At 42.9% G+C, this 26,613-nt stretch overlaps 1 long non-coding RNA gene across 4 annotated transcripts in view; it reads left to right on the forward strand.

The window, feature by feature from the left end:
- LOC132247784 (uncharacterized) overlaps positions 1–26,613 on the forward strand; it is a 186,690-nt gene that overhangs the window by 89,582 nt on the left and 70,495 nt on the right. For 3 of the 4 annotated variants that reach the window (XR_009459219.1, XR_009459217.1, XR_009459218.1), the window contains exon 3: positions 10,780–10,842. This is a non-coding gene — a long non-coding RNA (uncharacterized LOC132247784). Of the gene's footprint in view, positions 1–10,386; positions 10,679–10,779; positions 10,843–26,613 lie in introns of those variants that run through there. The other variant, XR_009459220.1, reaches the window with a different exon arrangement.

Raw genomic sequence — 26,613 nt, forward strand, 5'->3', positions numbered from 1 at the left:
GAGCAGATAGTTAGAGTAGCCCAAGAGAGGGGACCAGGAATTGGTCCCAGCATGGGAGACTGGAAGGACCAGGTAAGTCATTGTGATGCCTAAGTCCCAGAGGCAGATGCAGAACCCCAGTGGCCCCTGGAAAGAGGGACCAGAAGGCCCTAGTGAAAGGGCATAAGAGGAAGGCCCTAGTAGGAGGGCATAAGTTGAAGCCCCAGGAAGGGGGCAGGTAGGCCAAAGTAAGTCTACGGATGCCTGAGGTTGCAGTTGGGCCAGAAGCCGAGACCCCAGTAAGCCCTCAGACATGATGAGGCCAAGTTTTGGGGCAGAGGGAGACCCCAGTAAGTCCTCAGACATCATGAGGTCAAGTTTGAGTCAGAAGTTCAGAACTTCGTGTAGCTGAATACACAGTGTGGTGGCATAGTGACGACGAGCTCCAGGGGAGAGTGAGAGTCCTGGTGAGACACTGTGCAATATGGATGCCATCTGTGAGGCATGGGCCATAGTGTAGGGGTGGTATGGAGCTGTGGACAGCACCCCCTGGCATTGGGGCATTAAAATGGGCAGCTTCCCACATTTTTTACACCAGTTTTTGGGAGCAAGTTGTGGCAGGAAGATGTTGAGATGTGGCCCCAAGATGGCTTCCTGTCACAGACTTTGTCTTATGTGTATACCTCTTTAATGGGACATCTAGATACTACTCCTTTCTCCTAAGCTCATAGAGTACTCCAATGTAGGTGTTTAAAAGCTTTGCATAAATTCACCAGAAATAGCAAAATGCTCTCAAGATAAAGCCAGGTGCTAGGAAGATTTTAATGTTGTTAGTTATCACTGATTCCACTAATAAACAGGCCTAGCACAGAGGCAAAGACATTTCTAGTATAATCTAAAGCCTGGGATGACACTGCAGGCATTGGATATTTCATTCAAATGGTAAATAAAACATTTGCGAGAGCCCGGCAGGACAAATTATGCTGAGGGGAAACCAGCACAGGTTCGTAGCAGGCAGATCGTGCCTGACTAATTTAGTCTCTTTTTATGACCAGGTTATGAAACACCTGGACACAGGAGGAGGGGTGGATGTCGTATACTTAGACTTCAGGAAGGCCTTCGATACAGTATCCCACCCCATACTGGTGAACAAGTTAAGTGGCTGTGACTTGGATGACTACACAGTCTGGTGGGTGGCGAATTGGCTAGAGGGTCGCACCCAGAGAGTTGTGGTGGATGGGTCGGTTTCGACCTGGAAGGGTGTGGGCAGTGGGGTCCCGCAGGGCTCGGTCCTTGGACCGATACTCTTTAATGTCTTCATCAGCGACTTGGACGAGGGAGTGAAGTGTACTCTGTCCAAGTTTGCGGATGACACAAAGGTATGGGGAGAAGTGGACACAACGGAGGGCAGGGAACAGCTGCAGGCAGACCTGAACAGGTTGGACAAGTGGGCAGAAAACAACAGAATGCAGTTCAACAAGGAGAAATGCAAAGTGCTGCACCTAGGGAGGAAAAATGTCCAGCACACCTACAGCCTAGGGAATGACCTGCTGGGTGGCACGGAAATGGAAAGGGATCTTGGAGTCCTAGTGGACTCCAAGATGAACATGAGTCGGCAGTGTGACTAAGCCATCAGAAAAGCCAATGGCACTTTATCGTGCATCAGCAGATGCATGACGAATAGATCCAAGGAGGTGATACTTCCCCTCTATCGGGCGCTGGTCAGACCGCAGTTGGAGTACTGCGTGCAATTCTGGGCGCCGCACTTCAAGAGGGATGTGGATAACCTGGAGAGGGTCCAGAGAAGGGCCACTCGTATGGTTAAGGGCCTGCAGACCAAGCCCTACGACAAGAGACTAGAGAAACTGGACCTTTTCAGCCTCCCCAAGAGAAGATTGAGAGGCAACCTTGTGGCTGCCTATAAGTTCATCAGGGAGGCACAGAAGGGAATTGGTGAGTTTTTATTCACCAAGGCGCCCCCGGGGGTTACAAGAAATAATGGCCACAAGCTAGCAGAGAGCAGATTTAGATTGGACATTAGGAAGAACTTCTTCATAGTTAGAGTGGCCAAGGTCTGGAACGGGCTCCCAAGGGAGGTGGTGCTCTCCCCTACCCTGGGGGTCTTCAAGAGGAGGTTGGAGATGCATCTAGCTGGGGTCATCTAGACCCAGCACTCTTTCCTGCCTATGCAGGGGGTCGGACTCGATGATCTATTGAGGTCCCTTCTGACCCTAACATCTATGAATCTATGAAAACAACACTTACTGAATAACTGACTCTTATCCACCTCTTTGAGCAGGGGATTGGACAAGATGACCTTCTGAGGTCTTTTCCAAACCTAATTTTCCATTATTTTATTTTCTATGATTCTATGATTTTACCAGGGTACAGGATAGCCAAAATTGTCATGGGAGTTCATGTACTATATACTTGGTTTTTAGCGTATGCACAATGAATGAACTGGAATGCATTCATTGAATAGATAGCAAAAACATAATTTATTAAAATATAATACAAAGATCTGGTAGTGAATTTTAACTTAAGTGAATCATTATGCCACATTTATTTGTATTAGCTTAGCATTGAGAAGACCCACTCCTGGACCTGGACTGGGGCCCTGTTGTACTTGGTGCTAATCATATTTATAAAGCAGCATTTATGTAAGCATCTAAAAATACTTTACAAACTTTAATCAATTAAGCCTTGCAACACCTGTGAGGCAGCTAACCTACTTAAAGTCCCACTTTGTTTCTCTTTGGTCATTATAACGGTGTGTCTGATAAAGAGGGATACTCGTTTTCTCTGATTTAAAAAAAAATCCCCAATTTTTGGTTTAAATAAAGTAACCCAAAATCCACTTTTTTCCCTGTTTAAAATGAAACAGCACTAATATAGAGATATATATGTAGTGGTGTTTCATTTTAATCACAGAAAAATATGGATTTAGGGTTATTTTTTAATCAAAAAATTGAGGATTTTTTTATCATAGAAAACCAAGATCCCTGCTAATAAGGCTGAGGAAAGTATCCAGAAAGTGGAATTCTCAGTGCCAGGCTCTACCTTCTATGATTCCAGTGTTCAGAATGTACAGAACCAGAACCAGAAACTATGCTAACCTTCTTAGAGCCAGGGTTCATGACAAACAGTTCTACCACCCATTAAAAACAAGCATGAAGTCACACACCAGGAGGAGTGGCGGGGGACCTAAATTTTATAATCTAATGTTTATAATTGGAAAATGCTGGTTCTTAAATACATTATGCCCAGCTACAATAAATATATCAATCTTCCTATTTAGGGAAGTGAATGTTTTGAAAGCATGAGGCTGATTTTATCTCCGTGGCTAAGGACAGAAATTACAGACAAACTGGTATAAGTGATCGAAAACTGGTTCAAATCTGTAACACAACAGAATTTCAGTGCACATAAACCACTTTCAAAATGTCCAAAACCAGTTTAAGATAAACCTGGATGGATGTAATATCAGACTTAACTTATTTAGGTTAAATCAGTTTATTGAACTTTGGTCCCAGATCTCCTCCAGATTCAAGGTAACTCACAGTCCCCCAGCATCCCAGGATGCTTTGCACTTCCTCTGCAACCCCTCTTCCCCCATCACAGGATGGGCAAGCTTTGGCCTTGGCACAAGCTGACTGCTCCTGCTGAGCAGGGAGGCATGCTCTAGTGCAGGGGTAAGCAACATTTTTTGGCTGGAGTGCCAAAAAACACCACAATGCCTACCTCGGAAGGTGCCAGAGTGCCAGCATGGCAGAAAAATAAAATGAGGGCAAGGGGTATATGGCAGGATGCCCTGCTTGTGCCCCTTGGCCCTCACTCAAACCTCCTACCCCCCAGCCCTGCTGTGCCTTTCTCCCCACCCAAAGTCCCTGCCCCTCAGCCCAGGCTCTGTGGCTGCCAGCAGCTACACCAGCTCTGGGTAGCTGTTGGAGGCTGGGCTGCTCCCAGCAGGGCTTGCAGCATCTCAGCTGCCTGCTGGGAGCAGCCCGGGATCTCGGGTGGCAGCAGCTCCCCAGAGCTGGGCTCTGGCATCAGCTCAGCACCAGCATGTACAGGTGTGCTTTGGAGCGGGTGGTAGGGGGAGGGGCCTGAGGCAGCACAGCCCTGGTCTCTCACTCGCTCCGGCATGGAGGTGATGAGCCCGGCGCAACTGTTTGTAGCCAGCCCAGGCTCTGGGCAGCTGCAGCAAGCAGCAGGGAGAGTGCAAACAGCTGTGCTGGGCTGCGCAGCTCTGGCACCAGCTCCATGCTGGCGGTGACTGCATGGGCACCTCAGGGCGGGCTGTGCTGCCCCACTGTCCGCCCCGAGGTGCACACCTGGAATTGTATGTGCTGCTAAGGAATAATAAAAAATGGAAAAGAAACTGATTTTACTTTTAAGCCTCCAGGAGCTTATTACAAACTATGACTTTTTTAATGGTAAAAACATGCTAATTGTGTCTTTCTAATAGTATTCATCATCTTCTGCTCTCAGATATCACTATCACTTGTAACTTCGGTCCCAAGGAAAGATAATGAGCAAATATAGGAATTTTCATACTAGCTGAGACCATTATCTGGGCCACTGTCTTCAACATTGCAAGCAGTGAGTATGTTTTGGAGAAAGCCATAAGAACCCTTCAGTAGATAAATGTAGGGTAAGCTACCCCGTTCAGACAGTGTGACACTCATCTGATAGGAGGTACCACATGTCTATACCATCACAATATGGGTCACTAAACTGAAATGCACCATTATTCCTCTGTGTACATTAGCTTCAAAACCAGTAGTAGTACAGTCATCTTTATGCAGTGCTGGGTAGGCATCAGTGAGCTCAGCCTCCTAGGACACTTTTGATATCTCTTTCATAAATGTCCAATCAGCACACAAACATATAATAGGCTGATCCAAAGCCAATTTAAGTTAATTAGTGGTCTTCTTTGGTACAAGTGGGCTTTGGATCAGGGTATGCAATCATCTATCTATCTGTCTGCCTGCCTGTCTATATGTATACATATATATGCACCCCCCCCACACACACATACATATATATAATATATATATGAGAGGGAGAGAGAACATGGATATGTCAAAAATGAAGGCAAGAGAGATCTACCAATGTTTTGCTTAATATGCGTGTGTGTGTGATGAAAGAAAAGGAGATCAAGAGCAAACATATATGTATACAATGTATATCTTAGCTGATGAATCTCTTTTAGAATGGACAGATATATCTATGTAGGAATTAATCAGCTGCACAAATGCAATATAGGGGATGTCTTGTTTGGCTTATTATGGGTCACAAACAGAACATACATCAACAGTATCATACTGTTGTGATATCCATGGGATACAGAAACAGGAATGTTAAATGTAAACCATGCACTAATCCTTCCATAATACTAATAAAGCCCCACCTGTCTAGTTCTCAGTCCAGTTTTCTGTCCAGTTTGGGGCACCATATATCAAAAGAGTGGTGGGCCAATTGGAAATAAGTCCAGAGAAGACCCATACAAATAACAAAAAGTTTAAAACCATGAGATAAGATGAGACAAGATTGAAAGGACTGATTTTCTTTAGAAAAGAAGACTGATGGAAGATATTATAACAGTCTTCACATATGTGAAAAGGTACTGTAAAGAGGAAGGTAACAAATTGTTCTCCGTGCTTACTAGAGATAGACCAAGAAGAAATGGGTATTAATTTCAACAAGGGAGGTTTAGATTACACATAGGAAAAAAACCCCTCTCTAATCTAAGCACTAGAATGATGTAGAGGGGTTCCATCACTGGAAATTACTGGAGGCTTTTAAGGATAGGGTAGAAAGACATCCATCAGAAATTGGTGGGGTAGAACTGATCCAGCCTTTGGACAGGGAGATGGACTAGATGGCTTCTTGACGTCACTTCCAGCTCATTTTCCATTATTTCTATGAGGGAAACAGTAAATTCTCCATTTTCCACATCTAAAAACCTTCTTTCAATTAGATTGACAATTGAAAGTGTAAGGACAGCTAACACAATGTTATGCATATATGTAAGGTATTTACTGTGTATTTACAGTAGCCATTATAGATTATGAGCTTTTTTCCTTGAAAAACTTTCATTTAATGACTCATAATATCCTCAGTAACCTTCATACACACTGTGCTTTACTGAACTAAAGCCTCTATTTCTTTCTGAATAGAAACCACTCCTGCCCGGACCTTGTGAAGCTAGGGATTTGAGTGCAGTAGACAATTTCAAAGACTGCTCTTTCTATTTAACAATCAGTGCATTAGGCTAAAATATTCGCACAAATGCGCTAGCAATTGAAAGGGTTTGTGGTGTAGTGACAAGGTCCTTCTTTTACCTGGAACTGTAGAATGATGAATGAGCATTAGTGGAATATTCTTTTGGCCTTTAGGTTTACCTTGATCTTCGCACAGAATGCAAATTGACATTATACCCACATTTCTATAGTATTTATTACCATGGTCATGATGTGAGGGCTTTTTTCAATATGAATAGTGTAAAAGGGGAAACATATTACTGCAAAGAGGCATTATTGTGCTGGGAATGTATAAACAGCTGAAAAGAATAGAGCGACATGCTCATAATGGAAACTGAAAGCTCTTCATTTTGTCCTGATTGTCTACCCTTCCTTTTTAAACAACCTTCCTTTTTTCTAGCTATCAATACAAAGTTCTTTTTGGTAAAATGAAGTGCATTCATGCTTCCTGAAAGAAGCTTTTAAAGTTGATCTGTGCCCACACAAAAGGGAGGCAGTGCTGGAGCACATCAAGTTGAGGAAGCAAACTTGGTCAATGTTCATTACTCATGGCTCGACACTCTGTGCCTCCATATCATTTTGTAAAGAATCAGATAAACTTTCCTCATGATAAACAACTGAAATAATTTTTCTTAGCTGTCAAGTCCTTTTCTCCCATTTCTAGCCTGTTCTCACACTCTTCCCAGCTCGTAAAAGCAACTGAGCACAGCTCTTTGGACTGATAAATGGGCTCCTTTCAATTGGTGGCAGGCTTCAGGAAAAAGAGATAATCCTGGATAATGTGGACACAGTTTTCATTTCATGTCACCCAATTAAACTGCAATTATCCGGAGTGCAACAGCAGAAAAACTGGAAAGAATGGATGGAGAATGAGGAGCTGTGGCTCCCTGGGACTCTTTATACTACACACATTAGCCTAGATTTGTTCTATTCTGATAGTAAAGTGCCAGTCTAAGCACTTAGCAGCATACAGCAAGGGACAGACCAGCTGCAACCTGTAGCTTAGAATGAAATACTGTTGCAAGCACTATGGGAAATATCAGTTTGATCCAGAGTAACTTTTTATTACATTATTTACATCAAGAATACAAGATTTTTGCTACAGTTAACTACATCCCTAGCAAATATGGTCACACTATATTCTGATAAACATTGCAAGGTTCAGGTTACGGATAAAACAAAGCCTGAAAACTTTTCTTGCCGTGAATCACGTCATAACACCTCATGCCAAAACAGAGCAGATATCAACCATTATAAAGGCAAACTGCAATAATGTACTTTATCTGTTCAGCATTTTGGATAATATCTAGGGCAGGATCAGTTTAGTATGTAATATGCCCTACTGAGCTCTTGCAGTGAAATAAACTGGATAATCTAAGTGATCTTTTTGATCTCTAATTGCCATGCCACTATGTTGCAATAAAACCTAGTAATTTTACAGCCATGGACTGATGCATGGGGAAGTTCTGGTCATTTCAGTTGCTATGTTTTATTTACATTGTAAGTGCATGTTGCACTGTATGGAAGGGCAAATGTATCCTTCAAATGACAATTGTCCGCCACTGAGGACTGCATCTCTGTGCAAAGGACTGACAGCAGGTGTAGGAACCATTTATAACCTGTGTAAACCAGTGGGATTTAGATGGTGAACTGAGGTGAAATATACCTTAAAAGCATAGGCAGGCAATGAATATTATATTGCGGTGCAGTTAGCTTCAACAATAAAATATTTTTCTACATTTTCTACTAGCTCTCAGAGAGAAGAGGCCCTGGTCAGTGAGAAAGACAAAATTACATCTATGGTGATGAAGAAAAAGTATAGTAAATAGGATGTGAATGTAGGTAGCTTTCTAAGGAACTTTGGTTTTATATGAAATTTGTGTCTGGTGCCATATCCAAAATGCATCTCCAAACTGAAAAATGCTCTTAAGAGACTGGAGCTGTATAAACATTTTGGATGGCCTAGAGATGTTAATGAAACTGGGATACACTGCCCTGTCTTGCTACCAAAGCTAGTAATATTTATATAGGTGCATACATTTGATTTAGTGAAAGAAGATTTTTACTTTTTCGTTACCTGTATGGGCATAGAGTATTCTGTAATTTATGTAATGTGAGGATAATTGGAGAGGTGTATACATCTAAATCACTGTGAATGTCTGATTGGCAGCTTGAGTATTACTTTGGATCATTGGTGTCCAAGGCCATATTATAACTGGATAATAAAATACAGTGGGCATAATATATGTGAGTGAAACTCACATGATCCCATCAGCAAGAGGAAAAGAGCAAAATATCTTAGCAGTTTTGGGACAGACCATATTTGTACCAATCTATACTCACTACAGTGTCCTTGATATAACAAAAGTGATATTTTTGTTTTAAAAATAGGGATAACATCAAGACCTTGGTTTACCATTGTATGTTGTAGTATGGTCTGATATTTGGGTTCTTTTGTATTACAAAGGTATCTTGTTGTTCCAATTGTGGGTCCATTTTGCCAGGCACTAGATACATACTAGGAGAGAGTCCCTGCCCCATAGGTTCTACGATATAAATAGGCAAGATACATAAAGGATAGGAAGGGACACAGAAGCACCAAGGGCTTAAATGACTTTTAAGATTTAGAACCAACATCTCCTTGCTCTTAGACCAGAGCCCTGTCTTGGGAACAACCATGGCTTGTCTGCACATTTTTATACATTATAGATCATTCACATACTGGGGAGTCAATTAAAAGCCATTATGCAATTTTTTTTCTCTTAAAATGTGGAATGATCATAGATATATTGGGCCTCATTTCATCTGTACCGGGGTAGAACTATAGCCACCCCCTTAAAAAAATAGAAATCCTTCTATTTCTCCATTTCAATCTCCAAATGGATACACTACTACTTACTGACCATAAAAAGATTTTACTGGACAATGTTTAAATACAAACATCTATGTAAATGTTAAACATTAACACCAATATGCTAGTAAATATAGTGGACCAGCTTCTAATTTTGGGTCCGCCATGTAAAGCTAGCATAACCCCTTGCAGCTAACCAAGATTGTACAAGAGTAAAAACCTTGTAACTAGTGGGATTTTTGGAAAAGTCCACATATTATCTTTCATGCAGCCTTCACTCCACATTTACTTATCCTGAAGTTATCTGGAAGAGAGAAAAATAACTTAGAGAGGTTTTGAAGTTTGGATCATGCTCTGCCAATCTCTCTGTTATTTGATAGGAAGAAGAAATAATACCCATGAATACACAAGTTCACAAAAGTACAGGGTGTGTACTTTTACCAGCAAATGAAGGCTATAAGATAAGAGTACTTTGGCAGCTAAGGGAATTTTGCATAGTCACCGCTAGCCATAGTTTCTCATTAGAATAGAACAGTATCAGATGCTAACATCCCGTGTTGCTATTGGTTGGTTGCAGTGTCCATGAACAGGACTTAGGGTATAAACAGATATTGCCAAATGAAGTGAATCATCTGTGGCAGGATACACCCAACCACAGTTGATCCACCTTATTGTGTGAAACACACATTGTCTATTGTCCCATGTTGGCCAGAGGCCAGGTATTTTGGGACAATGGTCAACATGTTTCCCACTTACAGAAATGTGCCTCAGTTAGCAGGGACAGCAGGGGCTTGAGAGGCCTGATCATGAATAGGAAGTCCTTGCATAGACAGGATCAGGCTCTTAAAATCCTGGAAGTGCCTGCCTGGGGTAGCTGGAGAGTGCGGGCAGCTTTGGGCTGCACATGCTCTGACACCATAAAGCAAACAGGCATCTGCTGCAATAAAGCAGCATACAATCTTGCCACCTTTGTCACAGCTACAAATTTTTGGTGTTTATGTTGTGACAAGGGGTATAGATGTCTGTTCACTTGGCCTTTGTACCTCTATAAAAATGTTTATGGCAGGAGAGAGGTGGCATCTCTTTCCACCCTTAGAAACCCCAAATCAAGCTGAGACCAGCCACATTGAATGGAGCAGCTCCGTCTGAGTCTCATGCTAATGAGATCAGAAAAGGAGGAAATGTTGAACTCCAACCCTTGCCTGCTGGTTTGCCTGTGTATCTGCCAAAGGAAAAATCTAGATGCAGGCAGGGAGACCCAGGAGGTGCAGGAGGAACAGGATGCTTCTCAGCTGGCAGGAAAGAGAGCAAGAATTTAATTTATCTTAATAGTTCCTTTTGTTCACAAATTGCATCAGCAGCCCTTATCTGCAAACTTGAATAAGCATAATTCCCTTGCTTAAGCAATTGCACAGGTATAAGGCGCAAGAATTTTCTTCTTGTTTGTATAACTGCTGCCTATTTTTCAAGACGAGGAAAGAACTAGAGATAGTAATTCAGACAAAGTGCTGGCTGCATGCTTAGGCAAAAGGCTGAATCTCTTTTACTGATTTTATGAGTGATCCTGAGAGAGCCCTAGAAGGTGAGTGGGATCATCATAGTGCCTTCTGAAACAGCTATCATAAGGAAAGTTATAGGATAGAGATCAACACGTTTGTATTTATACTATTTTCCTTCTCACAGATGGTTGAGGTGATTTAATAGATATGCAATGGTTTGGGGAATCTTGCAGAAGAAGATTGATAGGTAAGTAGGAAAAATATTTTATTTCCTTCATTCTGAAATGTAATAAAGAAAGTGATGTTAAGGCACGCTAAGAAGAAGCATTTAGGAAAAAGTACATGTTTAGGTCTAATTTTTTATTAAATAAATTCTTAGAGTGAGCCAGATCTCCAATTCCTATTAAAAGCAGAGCACAAAGTCAATGGGCACATACTGAGAATCTGGCTTTAGATTCCTTTGGACTCAAATCATGGTTGCATCTATTACACTATGTTTTCTTGTTGTTCTGGCAGTGGCACCATGCCCTACTCAAACTAGCAAGGTGAATGATAAGCTTACAGGATACCACACCGTGAATACTAAAAACAGTATTGCACATTGCAGACAACACCCTCTTCTTTATAAAGATCTGTTTAGCTATGTTGCTCAACCAGTTAACTGCATGCACAAGGTCTGTAATGCTTTTTCATTATCACACAAATAAAAGAAAATCTGAAGCCTCTAAAACATTATGAAATATCTGTCAGATTAACATTTTAAGAACCTGGAAGAACATAAAGCATTGGTATGTGCCATCCATTTCTACATAGCTTTGTGAGTCGTTGTATGCTAATGTCTGTTTCAGTAAAGGAGGGCCTACAGAGTCAAGCATACCCGACTCAGGGATATGTTCATCACTTCATTGTTATACACCTTGAGACAAATTCAACCTATTATACATGCATATTCCACACAGGAAAACTGGTAAGCTAAAAAGGTACTTGCAGATGTGTGAAAACCTGAAGATAAATAGGAACCTCTTGTTCTAGGTAGCAGGATTAAATGGATCATAGCCCCTTTCCTCTCTATTTCTGTATCATTTGGCTATAGATTTGTGGTAATTGGTAACCTTGCACTATGGATGGAGGTCTCATGCCAGTGCAGGGAGGTGTCCTATTGACTGTGGGAAGAGGATATTACCAAAATCTGTTCAACAGTGGTTTCCTTTTGTTTATGCGGTTGGTCATGCTGTTACATCACATAGGTGCTGTCAGACCATTGAGCAAAGTTTATTTCCTTTCATTTACCTATTCTAATCACCCTGTTGTAAGTTCATGCGGTACAGCATTGAAAAAGTTAATATTCGGTTTTGGAGAACTTCTCATGAAATGTCAGTTTCATTTCATGCAGTTTCACTCCCACTGAATTTTGCCTTCTGTAACTGTAAAAGGACAGAAAAACACACACACTTCCATGTTTCAAAATGCAAAACTGCATTTGCATTGCCTGAGAATCGTGTTTACCGAAGCAAACTTATTTGCTGAAATAGGCCCATGTTTATGTTTACAATACAGTGGATAAATCCTGCAATAATTAACTAATTTTGCATTTAGTAATGAATGTTCTAAATACTTTGGTAAAAGGGCCATCTTTTTGTTTTGTGTTTGTATAGCACCTGGTTCAATGGTTTCCTGATGAATGACAAACACCCTTGGTACTCATTATCATTGGTAATCCCTCACAGTTGAGGATGATTGTCTTCCATGATTGCCTTATCTGTGGGTCCAAAGATGGCTGACAAGGCCAATCTGGGATTGACAGGTTCTACTGCAACTCAGGCACATGTTTCTGTGTACAGTGAGTGGCTCTGGATTCTTGGTTCAGTTCACAACACTTTGTTTCTGCCACTGGTGCTTTTCTGTCTCCTGTTGTTGTCATGAGGTTTCAAAGCACCGAGATCCTTGCAGCAGACTCTTCTTCCATTTGGGGCAGTCCTGGGCAATAATCTCCCATGAGTTGATGTTGATGTTGCATTTTTTCAAGCTGGCCTTGAGGACAACCTTGAAGCACTTTCCCTGCCCTCCTCTTGAGCATATGCCTTGATTGATCTGGGAGAATAACACTGGATTTGGGAGTAGTCTGGAGTTGGACATCCAGATGACGTGGCCAGCCTAGTGAAGTTGATGTTGGATGATCGTCACCTTGAAGCTCATGGTGTTTGTTTGTGAGGGGACGCTAACATTGGTGTCTGTCCTCCATAGTACAAATAATAAATTTTAATCTTATTTTGAGCATTCTAAAAAAAAAAGAAGCTAAAACAGAGCTGATAGTGCTTCATCTGAGGAATGTTTATTGTCTTTATCTTATTAAAAATAATGGTATTTTAGGCTAGGCAAAGTTTCTGTTTATTTGATTACGAGATAAATGAAAATGGTAAGAATGTCTACCATTCCCTTCCCTTCGCTTCCCCTTTCCCCTTTTAAAAAAGGGTAGAAGTAGAAAAATATATAGCTAGATTCTCTATGGAATTTATGCCCTGGTTAATCTCCCAAGATGAGGTGCATTTGGATGCAGATAATCAAGAGAAAACCTTCCTAGCATATGGGAATTCTGATGAGTACAAGCCTACTAGCTCCAGATCTGCATTTCTGTCAGCTCCCGGCCCCGGCGTAGAGGACATGCCAATGGACGGAAATGTCATGTTGACTGTGGGAAGAAGATTCTACCAAATTTTGTTCCACAGCAACTATTCTTCATTCCAATATATAAAATTTACTCCAATGGAGGAGAGATTAACCAGTAAATAAAATATTTTTTTCCAGAAAACAGTAAGTTTGTCAAAAAATGAAGTTTCATTCATCCTGAAATGATTTAGGATTTCGCCATAAATTCCCACATATATTCCAGTGGAAAAAAATGTTGGAGATAAAAGGAAAGAGGGACAGGAACAGATCAGTCACAGCATCCACTGCTTACTACTGCAAGATAAAGGATACTGAGCTAGATAAACCTATGATCTGATATAGCAGGGAGTCTCTTAGGTTCTTTTGTCCTTAACCTAGATTCACAAAACTGGAAGGAGAGGTGTGATGATTTTCTTTCATCCATTACCTTAATGGTACTTGCTCAGGGGGTGGGCGACCTAGGTGCTATTGCTTCCTCCATGTAAGACAGATGTAATTACCAGGTTAGATTAGTATTGTGAGGCAGAGTGGGGCTCTCCTCCTCTCCTGTTGACACCTTTCTGCTTTGTATAAATATTCAGTGGACCAAAAACCTGAAGCCTGGTGTCACACTAGCTATTAGGTCAGTGGTTCCCAAACTCTGACAAAGTACCACCAGTTTGAAATGATACAGCCTTAAGTACCAGCAGCAAATTTTTCATACACATAGGTAACAGACTATGTATTAAAACAACATTAAAACATTTAGTAATCATAAAACATCAGTTTTATCAGTTACAATAGCTATATAAAATGATTGTAAATTGGAAAAAAGACAGTGTAAACTAGAAGTAGACAACATTTTTGGCCGGAGTACTGAAAAAACCACAATGTGTGCCCTGTAAGGTGCTGGAGTGCGGGCACACCAGAAAAACAAAACCGGGGCAGAGGGTACATGGCAGGACACACTGCATATTAATATAGTTAATAATCATAAATGTTGCTGCTTCTTTTTTAGCAGTAAATACCAGGTTTAATTCTAAATTAATGGTAAAAATTCTAAACCTGGTGACAATAAATAAAACTTCATATACTACATTTGTTTTTGTGTATTCTTTTTGTTCAGCATGTTGTGATGAGGGGGTGAAGAGAGAGAGAGAGGGGAGAGAGATAGGAAGAGAGGGAGGGAATACAGAGAGGGAGAGAGGCACAGCAGACGCGGAGGAGGTGCTGCAGGCAGGCTGGCCTGGCCAGGCTCTTGGGAGGGTGGCAGCTAGAGGAGAGGAGAAGGCTGCCATGGGGCTCTGCAGACTCAGGCCACAGTGGGAATGCTCAGTGGCACCAGAGGTGGGGCCCAGCCTGGGCTGTGCAGCTCTGCAGCGGTGGGGTGCAGCCACCCTGCTCACAGGGAATGTCGCCTGGCTGGGGCAGGACACAAGGCTCAGTTGGGGGGGGCTTCCTCTTTGGCCTGTGTGTGCCGGGTGCAGTGTGAGCAGAGCAGAGCCCCCTGGGCCACAGCAGGGACTCCCTGGGCAGGACACTGTGTGCCTGCTGCTCCAGGGCAGGCAAAGCCACTCAGCCATTGTGTGGTATGCAGGCAGCAGCAGTGGGGGGGAGGGCCTGTGCTCACTCTGGGGCAGGCATGGGCAGCATGTGCCCACATGCCTGCCCCAGGGTCAGTACAGTGGCAGGAGCATCCCCACACACCATTGCCCCCGGAGGTCCCCATGTCCCGTGCAGTTCTGGAGGCATTTACCCCAGCCCCTGCCTCTGCCCCCCTACCTCCCTCACCGTGGAGGCCTTGAGCTGCACCCCCTGCCCCCAACACACTTACCTACTGGGTGCTGTGTTCATGGCATGTGCAACAGGCTGCTGCTGGGCTCTGGGTATGCGTGATCCCTTCCCCCAGCCTTCTGCATACTATTTTCAGGTTGTCTGAGTACCACAGTTTGGGAACCACTGGACTAAGCTATAAGGCATTTGGAGGTTGAGTTCCTTTCGTTCCTTTATAGACCTTGGGCCTTTGTACACACCACAAAATTGGCCTTTAAAGCAGCTTAAATGCCCTTTCGCACTGCTTTAATGGCATTGCTGTTTGCATGTTTGGCGGCATATTCCACTTTAATTGCTTTGCTGTTTGCATGCTCGGCAGTGTATTCCACTTTAAATGACTTTGGTACATAACAAGATAAAACACCTCTGAGGTGTTTTAGTTTGCTACCTAACAAAGTGCAACAGTATACGGGGCACTGGAAACCAACGTGCTCAGGGCTTGGTGGGCCCCATGCAGCTCAGAGGCTCTGAGACCCAGCAGCAGCCTGTGCAGACAGGCTCCACTAAAGAAAAAAAAAAAGCAGTGAGCCTGATCTTTTCTTTTCTTTTTTTCTCCCTAGAGCCTGCCTGAGCTGTGTGAGGGCCCAATGCTTTCCTCCATGGCTGCAGCACCCCCTGGGACCACCTGGATTGGGTGCCAGTGGGTGGGTGCTACCTGGGGGACCCTCATGCAGCTTGGGGACTGCTCAGCACACTGGCAGCTTGTGGTTCCCTCCCCACCCCCACCAAAGAGCCAGGTAAGGATCAGGCCCCCACCCTTGTGTACACAACACAGGGGTTTAGTTTGGTTTTATTCTACCTAAATTGAAGTGGTGTTTTTGAAAACCCACCTTTTCAATTTAGAGAGAACTAATCTGAATTAAACCCCTGTGTTGTGTACAAGCAGCCCTTTATATATATAAAAAAAATTAAATAGTCATTGGGCCAAAGATGGAGAGCAAGAATAGCTCTCTAACCTGACAGGACACTCAGGTGGGAATTGAAAATCAATTATCTGCGCAGCCATATTAAGGGCCTTATGTCACAGCTTTCAGATTCATCAAGCCAGTGTTGGCCCTGACAGTACAGGAACCCTAACCCTAAGTGGGCCTGACATCCTTCCCTGTGCCAAGTGGAATTCTAGCCAAGAAGAGAATCTTGCTTTTTTTTGACAATTATCTTTATATGAGGAACAATACTTCATGCAGGAATAATCTCAGCACATTTTTACATATCTATGGTACCTAGGGAAATAAATGGCAAATACAGTCATAAGCTTTCATTTCGGCTAGGTGGCAGACTGAATTAGGTTGCAGTAACCAATATTAATCTGAGAAGGCTTGTCAGAAAAGGCTGATGGTCTTAAGGCAGTGGTTGGCAACCTTTTCCAGAAGCAGGCTGCAATGGCCTGGCTCGTGACCAAGGCAGGACCTAGCTGCTGTGGCTGTCACTGCTTGTCTTCACCATAGTTTCTTTCTGCTGCCCAACTCTGGAGCAGTATGGCAAGGCTCCCTGCCACCTGGCCACTAGACTGGAGTCCTAGTTCCCCAAACTGTATCCAGCCTGCAGGCTGTAGGTTGCTAATCTGTTTTACGAGGATCATCTATTTACAGCTTTATGAACTCCCCCCAGTTTCATCTATCTTGATTTCAATCAAAGCAAACAAAACCTGTAAGGCAATGCTTTTTTGATTTTGAGACCCTGATTTTCTTTTGGGGCTTCTGGGACACCCAGAATCTAAAATTCCAAACAACATTATCAAACTCTGGAAAGCGGGTTTGTTTCACCTCACTGCCAAGAAGACCAAGATCCTCCTACCTTGCTTTTGAGTGTGTTTTGAGGAGCATAGCAATGTACACCTGAGATTCTTCCAAATGTCTATGGAAGACCTCTCAGGTTTTGCAGGGGCACCTGGCTAGACCTGTGGGTTAGGGACAGACATTCAAAAAGCCTGAGCCTGAATTAATTCAGTATTTGCAGGTTAGTTTAATCTGCAGAGAGTGAACCACTTTGCAAGTGGATAGATGTTTGACACGTGCCTACAGTGGCTCAAGCCAGAAGTCTGGGGGCACTAGAGCAGCCCTCCCTTCCACAGGGAAGCTGAGCTAAGGATGTGGGGCAGGAGCTGCATCTCATGCCTGCAGCTCCACACTTGCAGTGGGGAAGCCCCATTCTGGACTTTGTGGGGAAGCAGGGAGTGGGGCTCCCTCCACTCCCAGCAGAGTGCAGGACCTGCACAACAGGGAGCGGGGGAGGCAGCAGGCTCCTGTGCGGGGCTTCCTCCTCTGTGAGTGCTGGAGCTGCAGGCCCAGGGAGCAGAACCGCAGGGATAAGGCAGGCTCCACTCCCTCCCACTGCACAGCTCTGGCTGGAGCCGTGCCTCTGCTGGCCATGAGTGCCCTGACCTCCCCACCGCTGTTCCTGCCAGGTGGTGGGGGTTGCATGCCATGGGGGGAGTGTGTGGGGGTCCCTACATCCCCACCCTCCCTCACACCCCACACACCCACACCCTGCCCAGCTGAGCTCTGTGGTCCTGCTGCCCCTCTGGGGGGAGGAGGAGGTGGGGGAAGAGTCCTTCCCAGCATGGAACAGAGCCCCACTCCCCACCCTGTGGAACAACCTACCCAGCATGGCCTCGATAAGGTGAAGGGGACAGGGTGAAGGATGCCTCCCTCCATCCCTTCCCTGCAGCTGGGATCTGCCAGCTCCAGAGGCCACCACTGCAGCCCCCTCCCCTCTGCTCCCCAGCAGACAGTCTGACACTGGCTGCGGTGGAGGAAGAGGGGAAGGAGGGAAGAATTAACCCCCTCCCTGCCCGCTTTGCCTTAACGGGGCTATGCCGACTGGTGTCTCCGCTAGGGCCAGTCCCTGCTCCAGCTAGAGAGCAGAGGGGAGGGGTCAGCCCTGTGGCTGGAGCAGAGAGTCCTGCCCAGTCCAGAGAGCATGCCAGGATGCTGGGGGAGTCTGGTTAATCTTAAACCAGCAAGGGGTCTGGGACGGATGTTGCATAAACCGGTTTGAGCCAAATCAGTTAAGTCTGATACTACATTCAACCAGGTTTATCTCAAACTGGTTTTGGCCATTTTGAAACTGTTTTTTGTGCACTGAATGTCTGTTCTGCTACAGGTTTAAACCAGTTTCTGATCACTTAAATTGGTTTATGTGTAATGTCCGTCCCTAGTTGTGTTGTTCAGCCTTCTGGCTCTGCAGCCCAAATGAGTGGTGTGGGTCCATTCCCTGGGCTAGATCCAGCATACTGGTCCCACCTATCCTACTGGCCCCACCCTTCACCAGCATGATCTTGTGTGTAGGGCCATGATATCCAGTCCACAGGGCTCCCCAGAGGTCTGGAAATTTTGCAGCAGGGGAGCTGCAATTAATGTTTCCACCACTCCACAGCCACCAAATTTTCAGACCTCTGGGGAGACCCAGGAGAGCAGATGACACAGCCTTGCAGCGAGTGTTCTAGCCCAGGGGTTCTCATATAATAGATGGCCTTCCAGAAATAGTTCAAGAACTACTATCCTTTCCATCTCTGTATCTGGCACATTTTTTGTACATGAAGTATGGTATATGGTAGATTATTTTTTAACTAAGAAACTACTTTAAGTACAATTTTCCTATTTTTCAATATTAACTTTCAATATAACTTAGGTTACTAGTTACCTAACTTACTTCTGAAAATGTAACTTAGGTTTTTAAGCCACTTTGGTTGCTTTCAAAATTTTTACCCAGATAATTAATTAGGATCAAATTCCTTCTGCCTTTAAAGCCAATGGGAATAGTAGCATCCACGCTGAAGCTTGAGACAAACAAATCGTCTCTTTTTGAGTTTTGCAATCTTCAGTTACACTTCTGAAAATGGATTGAGTCATGTGGTAGTGTATTGTATAGTTTTATACTGGATCTCATTGTAATCTGTCTTTATCTAAACAAAAGTGACACTACTCAATTTTACATGATCTAGACTTACAGTTTTCTAATACAACACCACTAAACATCAGTGAAGCGCTGCCATTGTTTGCTCTCAGTGGGTGCACTTTGCGGATGGAGTTTCTCTGGGAAATTAATGACGTGTTGAACAATGTGTTGTAGTCGATATCCTTTTGAGCTCTGACACTTGACATGAAACACCTTTAAACTGTAAAGGCAAATGTTAAGCAAGGAAGAGGGTTCTTTCTGGATACTGAATCCCCAAGAAATCAGTAAATAATATAGCTCTCTATCATACCTATTGTGAGTAGTTTTGCTTACACCGCTTTTTCAGATAAATACTGGTGAAACAGTATCTTAAGAATTATGACAGTCTTAAAGAAGGAATTTTGGAAAGAGACAAATAGTGTGTCTGGCCCATTTCTGTTAGAGATAGGAGAGGTGGTTAAAATATTTGTGTAGCAGTGTTGTAATATAGTTTGACAATATAGACAAAGGCGCCAATGTCAGTTTATCTTTTAGCTAAGGCTACTGGTGTCAAAGTGTCAACTGTCCTGCCTAAGGACATGCATTAAAGTGGTTATCAACTCCCCAAGACAGAGAGACTCAAGATGTTAGCCCTGTTCAAGTGGCATCATGTGTTTTCACTCCCTCCCTCCTCCCTACCCCATTTGTCAGCCTGCTGCCCTTTCATGACACAAACCCTGTGGTTGGGAAGGCAGTGGGTATTGTTAGTGCTACTCCATACAGTAGATTGGCAGCAAAGAGTACAGAAGAATGACAGGTTCTATAATACACCCTCATCTTGAAGATGGAGAGTGTCACCTCTGTAACATTCCCAGCTTTCATTAGCTTGAATGCAATTGTGCTAGGTTTAATTTTTGGAGTGTTTGCAGTTTTTCCAGCAAATAGCTGTTTGAACACAGTGTCCCCATTATATCACCACAGTCAAAGAGAGGAAAGATAAAGGCATTGTGCAAGTTTCTGTGGCTTTGCAGACAAGGATTTATGTACTGGAGAACTCTCATCTGGCAGTCAATTTGCCTTTGTCTTTCAAAGCAATGGAAGTATCAAGGGGGCATACCCAAGAGTTTTGTTTGCTATTTACTAGATTACCAAATTATCAAGCATTTTAAAATCAGGATTAAAACTCCTGCTTGGAGGAAAAGAACTTTAAAATGAAAGGGATGCTTCAATGAAGAGGAGGGGGACTCAAGGCTCTGGCATTTCAGCAGCTTAAAATTAAGTTTGTAATAAGGGTCTGATAAGTCTAGAGGAGAAGGAATGAGTTCTCTTAAATTACATGTGCTAAAGATTCAGCCATGCTTGCTTGAAAAAGTTCTTCCAGAAAGTGGCAGACCGTAGCTAGAGTCCACATTCTTCCCTCCCCTTTCCCTAATATATGATTCTGGCTGACACAGCTAAAACGCTAGTGAAGACAGAGCCTACCAGAACAGGTTTTATTGTCTAAAAGCAGAACTGAATGGTATTCATCCAACATTCCTGAAGGTGAATGAGAACGGAGTAGCTAAGCTGCTTACAAAAATATATAATTTAGCATTAAAATCAGCTCCCACAGCAGAGGGCTAAAGAGTAGCCTATGTTGTAAGTTTCTTTAATACAGATGCTATGGATGATCCAGGGATTTACAGAACAGTGAGCTTTACAACCAGGTAAATTAGTTGAAATAACATAATTATAAAACATAGATTAGTATGATATGATTGGGACAAATCATAGGCTCTCTGACTTTTTAATCTATTAGAAGTCATGGAGGGAGTCAAACAATAGAGTCAAAGAGAATTGGTTCAAAAAAATTATTTGCGATTTCTAAAAGTCTTTGAAAGAATCCCATAAAAGACGATATTGAGGAAATTAAATAGTTCTGGCATGAAAAATGAAGTGCTGTTCTGAATTTCAGGAAATGAAGAGTAGGAACAAATGGGCAATTTTTTTTTGCAAGGAAGGAGGCTATTAATGAACTACACTAGGGAACAGAACTAGATCCAGTATTATTTGGATCAGTGGAGGTATGCCAGCTTACACCAGGTGAAGATTTAACCCTATATGTTTTCACTGAAACAGGTGAGAGGATTATCAGTAGTGACTGGCAGTATGTTTAGATAGTAACTGGCCTTACCAATGTATAAAGCCAATCCTTTGAAGTTCTAGAAATTGTGGTTACCTTATTTTTGTACTTATCCTATGTGCTTATACATTCTGCTTATGGACAAAATGGCCATTTCTGTGGTATTTCCATCCCTCCAAAGTCAAGAGCTGCTGGATATCTCACAAAAAATTATTTCCACTGGAATTTAGAGCCTCATTTTCTGTTGTGTTTTCATCAATTAATTCCAAGGAAAGTCTCAAGGGCCTGTTTTCTGGATAGTGTGGGTGGTATATAAGCTTCAAAGTTAATTCCTGGCTGGTCCATATAGGTAGCTTAAGGCCCCATTCCACCCCTCATAGATTAATGAGTTTTAAACACTTTCTCACAAAATTGAGCCGATCTTTGCAAAGTCAAATTGGAGTTTTCTATACTTGTAGGGCCTGCTCTGCCATTGAGGTGGGGATGCCTCCCAGTGGATTGCAGCAAATACTGGCACACCTGTTTTTCTTTTGGGAGTTACTTCAGGGAGCCCAGCTTTAAAATCCACTGAAGGCTTCATCTGAACCACACCTGCAAAAGTTACAAACATTACCTCCTGCCGATACCCCTGGCATCATACCCATGCCTGGTGTTCTCCATTCAGAAGTTATCCTGACTTCTTATAAACCCTTTTTCGGGGGGAAGGGAGGGGGCAGGGAGGGGAGGAGATTGTAGTCACATTCTGCTGCTGTATCTTCTCCCTGATGGACTTTCTACTGCTAGGGATGCTTCCCCACAGTCATTCATTCACAGAAGTGATAGTACTTCCAGCTGGAGCTGTACAATAATCACTACAATTTATACACTAATAAGTGCAACAGTATAAACAAGAGCTCTAGGTGGATAAAACAAAGAATGAAAGAAAGAAGTGTTATGTTTAAGTCACTGGACTTTAGGCTATTTGGAATTGATCCCTGCCCTGCAACACACTTACTGTGTAACCTTGGACAAGTCATTGTTTCTCTCTAGGACTTTTCCTATTTGTTTCTTGCGTGTTCTATCCTTTTCTCTGTTGGATTTCTTGTCTTATTGGAATAGAAGCTTCTTAAGGCAATGACTGTTTCTTACTGGGCATTTGTATGATGCCTGGTACAATCTGGCACTGATGTGGCTTTGCCAGTATTAGTAGAAATACTAGTAAAACTAATTATTTGTAAAAACTGATCATAAAAACAATTAATAAATATAGAAATAATGAATTAGTTTATGTGACTTTTTTGGAGCAAAAAAACAATTATTCTGAATATAGCTCTATCATGTTCTTTATACACTTGAACTGTATACCTTTAACTTCCACATTATACCCTCTCTCTCTCTCTCTCTCTCTCTCTCCACACTTCAACCTCAGCAGATTCTAATAATAATCATGATAATGTTTCACGATTATGAAAGAAGACACAATCGGTGGTTCATTTTTTTTGTATTTAGTACCAAAAGTTTAACTACTTATCATTAATGATGGAGTTGCATCAATAGATATACATTAGCTATAAAGCCATTGGATAATTCTTATATCATCCCATGTCAAAAGTTGCTGCCTGATTAATATGTTGCTTTAGTAAAACCAAACTACATTAGTCTAATTAATTATATTTCAAGCAAGTTTTATACAAAGAGGTTTTTATAATATTAGGCACTAGCCAGATATGGATTTATTAGCCTAAACCTGTACTTCCAGTTCTAAAACTTCATAATAAAAATGATTAACTTAATCTGAGATAAATAACTTGGTTGGAAACTACTTGATTTTGAGAAAGAGGTTTCGACATATAATATGTAAAATATGTCTGTGATGGGCTAAAGAAAACCCAGGGAATGTTACAAAGATGGAAAAATTGATTAATTCTTTCTGGAACAATTTACGGCAGTCTATAGAGTTCCATTTCTGTCCATATATAGAAGCAGAACATGAAGCCTGCCAGATGAAAGGATTGCAAAAATCCACAGCAAAGGCAAAGGCCACCATATGTGATGCTACTCATGTCAATCCCTTGTGTACTGATTGATACCAGTAGTAACACCGAGGGTAGCAGGACCATGACAGCAGCCCCAAGTGCTGCCCTTGTGCACAATGCTTCAGTGTTGGCTGAGCATGACGCTGCAATCAGCATGGCAGAAGCCAGTGCTGGCCCCAGAGATGTGTAGCTGTCCCAGGCATGAGGCTGTGCTGATAGGACTGTGAAAACCTTGAACTATTAAAAGTGTGCTAATGGAAGTTCCCCTTGTAAGAACTTAAGTGAGTGCTTAAGTGCTTTGCTGAATCAGGCTGAATGTAAGCATATATTAACATGCAGTTTTTAATGTGTGGCAATTTAATAGATTTTGGGAGGAAAGTTGTAGGTGTAACAGATAGTCCCCAACCCCTAAATAAAAAACTTGTTCCTACATGGCTAAGAATGAGGCTAAATTTCCAGCTGTGTTGCATGCTGAAGGAGGGTGCAACCCTGAAGGGTCCTGAATTCTCTGGCAAAGCTCTTAAGAACATGCACACCTTTAGGCATGCACATGCTCAAATGCTTTGCCTGGCTGAGGCTAGAACACAAAGGCCCTGCAGGACTGTATCCCTAAAATGTCATGTTGGATGCGTACAGGAAAAAGAGATGAACCAACACATTTGTGACTGGCAGCCTGACACTCAGTGTGCTGTTGTTCATGGGGTCATTTTGATCAAAATATTTGTGATCTCTAAAATTTCAGCAGTCATTGCCATAAAGAATGCTCCTCCTCTGTTTGTAATATATTTACAAGCTCCTTGGCATAGGAACTGCCTTTTTATACCACACTAGTCTTTACAGAGTTAATAATAATACAAACCATTTGGTTTGCTCTGTACTAATGCAGCCCACCTTCCCTGGTGAAGCTCCCAGTTCCATAGTGAAACCTGTGAACTCCACCTCAGAAAGGGGTCGCTCGCTGCTGAGCTGGTATTCCCAACTTCAGTATCTGTGAGGTGTTATTAACCATTTCTGGCTCTGCTCTGACTGCACGAGGGGTAAGAATCATGCATTTGGCTCATTACATACAGATCTCACGCCACTGACCACAGATGTGATCTGGACAGCTCTTGGAAGGCTCAAGCATATCAGCTTTGCATCCTGGGAATGGACCAGAATTCCTTCACCAGCGAACTGTCTAAATGAATAAAAATGACCACCCATTTGTGGTTGGTGTGTGACTTCACAATGAGCTGTGAGGGTCAGTGTAGAGCTACACCATGCCAAGAGCAGAGCACTGAACATATGGTGACTCAAAGACTGAGACTTCCTCTGCTGCTGCAACACTGCTCTGAGCAGCAGGAAGTAAATTACTTTATTTCTTTTCATGGAACAACTTATAGTTCTCCAGGCAAGGGTTTTGGGTAAATGTGATATCTTTTATTAGACCAACTAAATAGTTGGAAAATTGTTCTTTGCAAGCGTTTGGGTACAAATCACCCTTCTTTGTGCCCAAAAGCTTTCAAAGAACATTTTTTCCAGTTATTGAGTTCACTGGTGACGCGTAGGGGGTGCACACGGGTTCACCCCCTACAAAAAGGCACCACCAAAATTGTCAGTGGTGCCTGCAGACGGTCGCTGCTTGCCACCCCCCTGCCAACACTGCCAGCAGCATCTGCGGGTGATCAGCGATCGCTGCTGGCCACCACTGCCGGCAGTGTCTGTAGGTGATCACTGACTCCTGGTCATTGCTCACCACCCCCCTCCCCGTGCTGCCAACAGTGCCAGCGGCGTCTGTGGGAGCTCCCCAGTTACCACCGCTGTGTTCCCACCACTGCCACCACACTCCCGCCACTGCCGTGCCCCGCTCCCCACCCCCCAGCTGCCAGGGGCATGTGTCGTTCATGATGGAGTTGGTCTAATAAAGGATATCACATTTACCCAAAGAACCTTGTCTGCCTATATCCTTAGACCAACATGGCTACAACCAGCAACCATATGATTCTCCATGCACATGCCTGGCTGTAGAGAAAAGACCACCTGCAGGGGCAGAGCTAGGTTTTCCTATAGGTTGGGCAAAATGTTGAGCTGTCCTCCCTAAACATGGGCCCCCCATGGGGCAATGCCATATGGTAACAAAGCCTTGACTTAGACAGAGTGCCGTAGGTGGTGGTGCTCTCTGACAAATAAGTGCCCTGATGAAAATCTGTTCCTCCGATGACAGGGGAGAGGTCCTATGAAGCCTCCTAGCAAATTTTGCCAACTCTGCCCCTTTGCTGTTCTCTTCACCCTACCCTCCATTTGCTAACAAGAAGGGGAGTCTCAGACAGGTAGCACTTCCAAATAGAGTTGTAATTTTATGCTCTGTGCAAAAGAGGGGAGAGCAAGGAGAGTGACAATTTATTCCTCCTGTGATTTCTGTACTGCAACAAATTTCAGAACAGAAGCCACCCTCCTAGTGCTGCCTTTGCAGTTTTATCAGATAAGAAACAAAAATGAATTTCTGGTCAGATCCCTCATGGAAAAGGAGAAAAATGTGCTACCTTCTGAGCTTTTCTTCCTCCAGGGAAGCGCTTGTTGGGTGGGTAGCCAGGTCTGAAGGACCAGATGCTGGGTTTGGCTCATTTAAGAAAACCAACATCTTCTTTAGCTCTGCTCAAAGCCAAGTATTTTTTAAGGAGCCAAATTTTTAAATACTACTAATAATTTTATTTCCTGAATATTAGCAATAGTATATGGTGAGGCAAGTGCTATACCTGCAGTAAAAGACTTTTAGGGATGGTGAATGGCTCAGCTTTGCTGCATTAAAGCAAACTCTCAGCCAGCCATTTGCTGCATGGCATCCTATTTCAATCAGGGATTGAATTCTTAATTAAAAGTAGTCCTTTTAAAGGAGCTTTTTAAAGGTTCATTTTTAGTAACTGCCATAATCTTTGTACTTCAGTGTGAAGTGCTAAGAGGTAATAAAAATTTATGACACCCATACAAAACTCAATAAAATATTTGTTAAAAATGCATGACACAGCATGTCATTTTGTGTCAGGATGCATGTAACACTATTCAGAGCTTTTTGAAAAAATACATTTTTGAGCCAATATTCCTTGCCAATTCAAACTAATTATCTGGCACTCTTTTTTTTAAGTGGGTGGGAGCTTGTGAAACCTTTTCATGCTGCTCCTGAACTGGTGAACACCCTAAGTTTCATGCTACCTGAATTTCTCCCAAGGGTGTGGTGAATGTGTAATGTTTGAAAACTGAATATAACACCCAGCGGTATTCTCACGTTTGCTTCACAAAAGGTATGTGAGATGATCACGTCTAAACAGTCTTCAGAAACCACATACTTTCTGAAGTGTAAAACTGTGGCATTAACTTCAATCACAGTGATAAGTATAGTTCTCAAAGCGCTTTGTAAAGGTCAGAAAGGTTTATAATTTTTGCAGCCTCTGCCGTGCGGGAGCCGAGAGCCTCTACCCACTCCACACGCACTAAATCTCAGAAATAAAATAATAAAGCTAATGTACATGGGCTACAAACAGGCACC

Source organism: Alligator mississippiensis, chromosome 1 (assembly GCF_030867095.1).
Source record: "Alligator mississippiensis isolate rAllMis1 chromosome 1, rAllMis1, whole genome shotgun sequence".
Classification (NCBI taxonomy): Eukaryota; Metazoa; Chordata; order Crocodylia; family Alligatoridae; genus Alligator; species Alligator mississippiensis.